General features: G+C 39.0%; 1 protein-coding gene across 1 annotated transcript in view; it reads right to left on the reverse strand.

Moving 5' to 3' along the window:
* The window catches only part of LOC107746712 (plasma membrane calcium-transporting ATPase 2), a 100,402-nt gene extending 92,974 nt beyond the window's left edge, over positions 1-7,428 (reverse strand). The window contains exon 1 of the mRNA XM_016561010.1: positions 7,298-7,428. The gene's annotated coding sequence lies outside the window, so the exon portion shown is untranslated. The remainder of the gene's footprint in view (positions 1-7,297) is intronic.
* Positions 7,429-8,863: the final 1,435 nt, after the last annotated feature.

Below are 8,863 nucleotides of genomic sequence, written 5' to 3' on the forward strand. Positions count from 1 at the left end.
CTGACACCTACTGGCAGTTTTAATTTCACATTTAAAGTATCTTTTGATTTTTATTTATTTATTTTTTAAATATAAATTCAAATGAGTATTCAACATTTTATGTCTTATATATCAAAACATTATTTCTGCATTTGTAACTGCAGGTTAAATGCATTCATGTCCTTCATTAAACAGTGTGTAATTTTGTTGATACTGATTTAATTTGCCTGGTAACAGCACAAATGTCTTATTATTCTAAATAACTGATTCCTTTAATTAAAAACAACTGGTTTGAGATTTATAGGCCTATCCCGGGGGGTCAAACTCAGTTCCTGGAGGGCCGCAGCCCTGCAGAGTTTAGTTCCAACCCTGCTCCAACACGCACCATGTAGTTTTCAAATAAGCCTAAATGATTAGATTAGCTGGATCAGATGTGCTTAATTAGGTTATATCTAAACTGTGCAGGACTATGGCCCTCCAGGAACTCAGTTTGACACCCTTGGCCTATCCCATTTTTGCCTCTGTTAATTTTAAACGAGCTACTTTTTTACTTTTACTTGAGTAGATTTTTTGACTGGTACTTTTACTTGTACTTTAGTAAAATTTAATTAATGTAATGGTACTTTTACTTGAGTAGAATGTTTTCGTACTCTTTCCACCTCTGGTTGTTTATTAGCATTATGTTGCACAGATTGAAAAGCAGATTAAAACAGATGCTAAATCATGGTTGGGTGAACTGCCTTTAAAGGGATAATGAAAATTAAGTCATCATTAAAGGCCCCTATATACTTCAAGCAAAATCAAAGAACGAACTGATGTGACGTAATTTCGAATAAAATCCAGCCAAAACAATGTTTGTTTTGTGTTTGTTTTGGGAGTTCGAAATGGCTTGCCAAAGCGAACTTTCTGGAAAGGCACGTTCCAGCTGCAAAACACCTTCGTACTACCATTGGTCCATGACGATTACGTCATAGGAGGTGTGCGCTGAGGCTCCGCCTTCTTTCACGAGGAACTCTTCTCTGGGTTCATTGTCTTAATTTGCAGAGCTCGTGCAAACATACCCATGTTGCTATATCATATTTTTATAAAAGAAATAAAAATTCTTGCTGTTCTCTCCATTTTTGTTGTGTTTATTTTGTTACTGAGAGGAAAGCGCGCAGCACATATTTACATATTCATATGAACGTTGCTTTCATCAGAGTGGGCGGCATCGGTATGTTCGCTAACAGTATACCACTGCTCACGTATTTCGAACTTCGTTTTACCCCTAAACGAAGAACGAAAAGGAACTTCGTTTTGAGTATATCAGGGCCTTTACTCAACCTTGTGTTGTTCTAATGCCGTATGCTATGGTGACCGGACGTCCCCGTTCAATATAGCCAGCTGATTATTTTCATCAGCAGAGGGCACTGCGAGCTATACTGATTACGGTTCTCGCTACTTTAGCCATGACCAAGATAGCACAGGTACGTCTGCAAGAGGTCTGTTAAAGATCGCTTCATCTGGAAAGCATCTGCTGTGAACAAACATCTGACAGACGTCTTTAAGATGTCAGTTTTACATACATTCTAAGTTCATAAACATCTTAAAGACATTTTCTAAACGTCTATTTGACATCTGATAGGAAACGTCCTATATATCGTCCTATAGACCTATTATTGATAGAAAATATTCATTTCCAAAAGCATAAACATAAAATTTGAAAAGCTACTGTAATTACTGTTTGTGAAAATTTGAAATGCAGTTAGAAAATATTAAACATATTTGTTAAATACAGTTTTATTTATCATATGTTCTCATTTGATATGGCTTTATTTTTAATGTGTTTTTGTAAAGCCATAATTTTGTTATAATACTGTTTTGCTATTGCTATTTGCAATAGTTACTATTTACTATTTTTCATAGTGCAATTTTTGGTGAATGGTATAAAAAATAGGGTAATTTTGATCCTCAAACATCACTGTAATTATTAATTATGATATTACTATATGGAACCAACAAGAATTAAAAAAAAAAAAACATGCACAAATATATTGTCCCCGTTTTTTAATTCGTAGATAATCACAAGTGAGATTTCAGTGATATTTTGAACACTGAACTAGGAAATGTCCCTGGTTTTCATTTCAGAAATCTGGTCACCTTACCATATGCCCTTCTTTCTTTTTCAGACCACAAAAGGAGATTTAAAAAAAATGTCCCACGACTGCTTGTCCATATAATGGCAGTGTATGGTGATCAACATCAAGTTTTTTAAAAAGAAGTATCACAGAATGGCTGCAAAAAAGTATCTGTGTGCTTGCTTCACTGAGTTGAATCAAAGACTATAGAATACCCAAGACGTGTAACTGGTATCGTTTTGAATGGGGAAAATGCAATGCTCAATATGGCCGCTCTATCGAACGAAGCCCCGCCTTCTGAGTAAAAGAGCCAATCGCTAATCTGTAAAGTCCTCACGTCACTGCAGCTGCCATTAGAAATCCTGGTTGCTATAGAAACAGTCAGTGCACTGAGACGTGCGCTCAGGACTGTGCATACGCACTGGCTGGTCTAGCCAGAAAAATACGCTTTTTTAACGCTATTTGAGCAAAAGAAACAACATTTATGATTTCAAATATGAAATTTAATCATAAGCTTGGCAAACAGTTTTGGAGAATTTGATGTTTCCCCATTCAAAGAGATAGGAGCTGCACTTGCATGCCAGAGAGGCGTTTCAAAGATGGCCACCGAGTGACATGACTTGACTTAAAGGGACTTTGTTGAATATCTCCGGACCGGAACTCCGGTTGTCATGACAGTCAGAATGACAGTTGACAGATGATTGTGAACTTCCTGTTGTGACGAGCACAACAGATATATTTACCTCAAAGAAGAAAGCACATGGATTGGATTTCATTTCGCGTTTTTATTCATCTTGATTTTTCACAACTTGTGCTTTTCCTGGGTGAGTCAAAGTGAACTGCAGCGCTAATAGAGTCTCATGAACACACAGTCGTGCACAGAGACCAACGGCCAAGTCAGGATATTCACTGAATAATATGTTAAATTTCAGTTTGTTTCTCACCAAACATAATCGTATACCGGCAGAACACTTGGAATAAATGGCATGGGACCACTCTGTGATACTTTCGCGTCTTTTTTAAAAGTTTGATTTGATCGCCATACACTGCCATTATATGGACAAGCACACACGGGACTTTTTTTTTTTTTAAATCTCTTTTCGTGGTCCGAAAAAGAAAGAAGGGCATACGGCGTTAGAACAACACAAGGGTGAGTAAATGATGACTTAATTTTCATTTTTAGGTGAACTATCCCTTTAAAGCCATTATAACCCTTTGCTTGTATCAAAAAACAGGTGAATTGAATCCCAATGATCATACTGGTTATACCCTGAGTGCACTGTAAATCACTATCAATAAAAGCATCTGTCAAATGCAAGCATGGTTTTTGCAATGTAAAATTTTCAATATGATGATTCAGACAGCTTCTAATGGTTTGAATAACTTCATTTCTTCTCACTGCAGTATGACTTCACAATAAAGACAGCCGTTCGGACGCCATTAACAAAGTATTATACAACAGCTGCATGAATCATATTTCATTCAGTGAGTCATGTGTTATAAATGATAAATGATGATTTATGGCAGTTTAAGAGAGATTAGCCCATTTCCAGCGTAGTAATGCAGTTCATTTACAGACTAACATGACAACTACTGTACTGATACATGGGAGAACGTTTCTCATCCTCATTTGACAGCTCATACTAAAAAGTATTTTTTTATTATTTTTATTATGCAAACCGTTTGCTCAAATGAATGGTCTGTACATATTGAATCAGACTTTCAATGAGAGCTTGTTTTTTATAGACTCAGATAGTTTGCCTGTAAAGCTGCAGGCAAAACTCACTGTGACAAAAAGCAATGCCATGTTACACCACTATTCACTGGAAAAACAAGCCTGTTACCACAAAAGCTAAAACCAGCTACTACTCTCAGACTACTAAACAATGCTGCTAGTTAGAAGTGTCTCTACTGATCAGTGTGTACGGACAAATATTTTTATAGTATTGTACATTCATCACTGCTGGCTAAAGTCTGGCTTTAGAGTAAATGACAACAGATTTTTTCACGTGTGCATGAATAGTTTACCTGCTCTAATTCTGCTTTAGTTTTACTCAAAGAAGATGAGCAAAGCTGGCAACAAACCAATTTGTCTGCCTATTTCATTGCTATTAAACAAAATGCAATGATCTAAGCCCTCTGGCCTCAAGTCCTCCTCCGAGTCCATGCTTTGTTGACGTAATGCCACACATGCTGTAGGGTAGTGGGTCGCTGTGGGGCTCGACTACAGGACACGTGAGGGGGCGCTCATGAGCAGCCTTCTGGGATATGATGTTCACTGTAACAACGCAAGATCAATGTTTGGGGCAGAGCCTATGAGACTCCAACAATTATATGACATTTGTGTTTCAAACTAGACCTGGGGCCAGTTGCATAAAAGGTTTAGACTGGACTTACAAGTTAGTCATCCAATTTTTTCTTTAAGACTATTCATAATTTTTTCAAATTCAGTTACATAAAAGCATAGATTAGTCTAAGTTAATTCCAAAAATAAGACTGATTACTTATTGCTTACTGCTAGTTGGTCAAACTCATACTTAAGACACTGTCTTAACATAAAGACTAAGTTTATGCAACTGGCCCCTGAACGTACCAGCAGGATACCAATGTATGTAAGGTTTGCAGCTGGACACATGATTCTGAGGTTGATGATAAGTGAAGAACAGCATCTTGGGATGTATGTGAGGGGAGAAGCTGCCAAACATCAGATGCTGTGATGAGGTGATCTATGAAAATAATGCTTACAAAAGCAGCTGTACGCAGAACTCACTGCCACTACGCCAGGATGTTGTTATGCGGTTGCTATAGGCTCTAAGGTTTGTTTAGTTGCTAGCTGTTGTTAGGGTGGTTTCTAAAGGCCTGGGTATACTACTTTTTCTGTGCTCCGCTTTGTGTCGTGTCCACATAGCTTTCAAAGTTTACCCAAACGGCGGATGAAAGCAGATGGGCGAGTTCGACACATTCGCAGTAGCATAGCGCTTTATACTCTCCCAGACATGAGACGGCAACACTGAGTCGTGTCATTTACAGGACATTCGCTCTGAAGGACAGAAGAAGAAAAATAGAGAATCCACCATTTAATGCAAAGTTGGAACCAAAAAAAATAATAAACTAAAACGATGGCAAAATATATGCTTTGTGTTTTTCTTCTGTTTTAATGTATCGCTTTTTCCCTGCACTCTTCTTCAACTAATGTACAGTACAACAGAACAGTGCATATTGCCAGTCACCTTGTGCATGCACTGCTGTATGTGGAAAGCAGATGGTCGAAGTATATATTGGGCTTATAGGGTTAGTTCACCCAAAAATGAAAATTAGCCCATTATTTACTCACCCTCAAGCCATCCTAGGCGTATATGACTTCTTTCTTTCAGATGAATCCAATCGAAGTTATATTAAAAATTTAATTCCAAAAATAAGACTGATTACTTATTGCTTACTGCTAGTTGGTCAAACTCATACTTAAGACACTGTCTTAACATAAAGACTAAGTTTATGCAACTGGCCCCTGAACGTACCAGCAGGAAACCAATGTATGTAAGGTTTGCAGCTGGACACATGATTCTGAGGTTGATGATAAGTGAAGAACAGCATCTCTGACTGCCATTAAACAGCTTGGAAGATCAAAGACAATTTTTTAATATAACTCAGACTGGATTCGTCAAAAAGAAGAAAGTGAAAGTCTCTGCGATGTTCTGGTTTTTAGGGCCCCTACTTCATGACGACACACACACACTGAAGGTTAACACTAACTATGAACACTAATAATGAACCATTACCATTACCATCATGGTCTGTTATTTCTCTTTAGTGATGCTTTCAAACTATATTTGAAACCCTTAGTGTTGTAATGCATTTCCACTCTTTTAGAGCTTGAATGTGCCTAACTATATGAAATGTATCTGATTTTTTATTTATTTTTTTTCATTATGGGTCTGTAATAATGAAGCATGCCAGGTTAATTTGTACTGAATGGCGGTAGATCACAAAGCTGCCCATCCCCCCCCCACCCAAAACCCTGCAGTCCCCGAGCTAATGATTAATACTGTACTCTGTGCACAAACACAAAGACAAGCAGATCCCTCAAGGATAACGCAAACCATTTGACCTCATCTGCGGCGCGTTCACTCCATGTGACAGATGATCCAGCACCACGGGCTGCACTTCTGTCTGTCACAGCCCAGCTGTGGGCTTGTGAGCGTCCGGCACATGTGTGCGGGTATGACGCATCAGAATGCAACATGCACTAACCTGATCCCCTACAGATACAATCATACAGCCCCACACGCATGGGTAATGAGCGAGCCTCCCGCTGCCGGGCATGATGAAGGACAAGCCACAGCAGCAGCAGAAGTCAATTTCTGCAGTAGTTAAAGCGGACACACATTTACGGCTGAAGCACTTGTGCATATGACACCTACTGCACGACTAAAATGCTGAGCAGGCAGCTGTCTACAACTTAGAAAATCAGCTTAACCTGATTTGTATTTCTATGTTTATGTACAAATATTATAAAGCTGTATAAAAACTCAATTTAATGTTTTCAAGTACATTTTTTTCAACATGCATGTTATCTTCATAAGTTTGTTGTAATAGTACATTTCAGCTATGAATCTATGACATAATGATCTGCGGTACAGAGCACTACTGTCAATGTCACTGATCCCCCTCATGTTCTTACCTAGCGCATCCACCACTTCCAAAAAAGCTAATTTGTCGCAGTGAAGCTACTACTCTGGAGGTCACCACCATAGGGTCCCTGAAGACGGTCTTGCCCGCATCAAAAAGCTAGTTTACATCGCCTGACTTACTGTGAAGCAGTCTAACTCAACAGCATGGCACTGTGTCAGGAACCGTCCCTGTCGCCGCTCGGCAGCAAAATCTGTCTGTGCTCAGGCATATCTGAGGGCACCCATGCAGGAGAGCTTTGACATAATCCCATTCGACTGTAACTGGAGCTTCCAGGGGAGAAAAAACAGCCGTGACACTGGTCAGGAGCTCCGCAGGCTCGTTTGAGAAACAGGATGAAACCTAATGCGTCCCCACCTGCCAGCATGCCAACCTTCTGCATGTGAAGGACAGAGACACACACACGCATTTCAGCACAGCTGTTCCACATTCCCGCATTGAAGATCGCCGCCGCAAACTTTCATTAATCATAAAATGATGTGGCACTAGTAGCATAGGTGAGTTTTACTTACTGAACCAGACGATCATGTCAAATCCACAACACTGTGAGTCACAGAGAAGAGAAATCACCCTTCAGCATCTGTACCGAGAGACGTGCAAACACAGCCTCAACCATACTACACAACACACCGAGAGAGAGAGAGAGAGAGAGAGAGAGAGAGAGAGAGAGAGAGAGAGAGAGGGGGGGGGGGGATAGATAGATAGACAGATAGATAGATAGATAGATGATAGATAGATAGATAGATAGATAGATCTGAAAGGAACCAGTGTGGACCTCATCAAGAGTCACTAAATACAGCTACACCAGTCAGGATAAGAACATCCTACTCAAAGCTGCCAGATCCAAAAAAAAAACAAGTTCAAGATGTGCTGAATCCGGTAAAACGCATTTAATGTGTGCATAGTCTAATAAAGGAACATGAATAAGTTGTTACTTAAGGAAATTTATTTTAGTATAAATTGTGCTTTTTTACCTACTAGTCTGTTACTCTGTTCTTATAGTTAACAGACTGAATAGGTCCCGTGGAGTAAGTTGAGTGCCAGTCACAGAACCGGTTACCATTACCAAAGCTTTTTGATGATTTAAAGCATGTTATCATCCAATCATCATTAGTATTTAAATAGTCTAGTTGTAGTAAATTTATCTCTCAAGCGTATTCTGCATTGTCCTGCAAAATCACATCTACTGTCCTGCAACAGAGCATTAACCAAGTGTTCACCCTAACCTGTGGCAATGGGTCTCACTGAATCACCTGAATATTTAAGAGGTGTGTCCCAATACTTTTATCCATGTAGTGTGGATGGATGAACATTCAGACAGACAGTCGGACAGATGAACATATCCATCTGCAGTAAGACACCTTAACAAAAAAAAAAAAAACACTAATTAATAAAAAAAAAAAACACTGTAGATACACTACATGTTAATTAAAGAAAGATACAGGAATGGATCTTGCTGCTCTGAACCCCTCCCTCACTGTCTGTCTCTATCTCACTCTAGTGACAGTGCACATTCCTGGAGACACAAGCAGCAGCAGCAAGACTCCACACTCCATTCAGACTATCTGTCTTCACCTAAACCTACTGAGTTAACCCTAACTAAACAGATAAACGTACCCAGAGCATACTGCTGATCTGTCTCTATATAGCACACAGACATACACACACACACAAGTGGATTATGTCTCTAAATGGGGACATTCCATAGACTTCTATTGGTTTTATATACAGCTAGTTATAAAAACTACTGTATAACTTAACCCTAACTATATATATATATATGCTGTTTACATCCCCAAAAGGAGGTTTTGTCAGATATTTAGGTCACTTGTGGATACAAATTTGTCCCTCAAAAATATATAAGTTGGGGCAGTCGTGGCCTAATGGTTAGAGTACACTTGCACACCATGTATCCTTACGGGACAGAAATGCTGCATGAGCCAATATTTCACAATCAATTACAGGTCTGACGTCTTGTAAAAACAAGACTTATGCTGACTGTAGGCCAGCGATGTTAATGATGATCTTAAGTATTATTTCATAAGTTCGCACTTATATATTCAGAACGAGCAGATAGT

Source organism: Sinocyclocheilus rhinocerous, unplaced genomic scaffold (genome assembly GCF_001515625.1).
Source record: "Sinocyclocheilus rhinocerous isolate Xijiao unplaced genomic scaffold, SAMN03320098_v1.1 scaffold1100, whole genome shotgun sequence".
NCBI lineage: Eukaryota > Metazoa > Chordata > Actinopteri > Cypriniformes > Cyprinidae > Sinocyclocheilus > Sinocyclocheilus rhinocerous.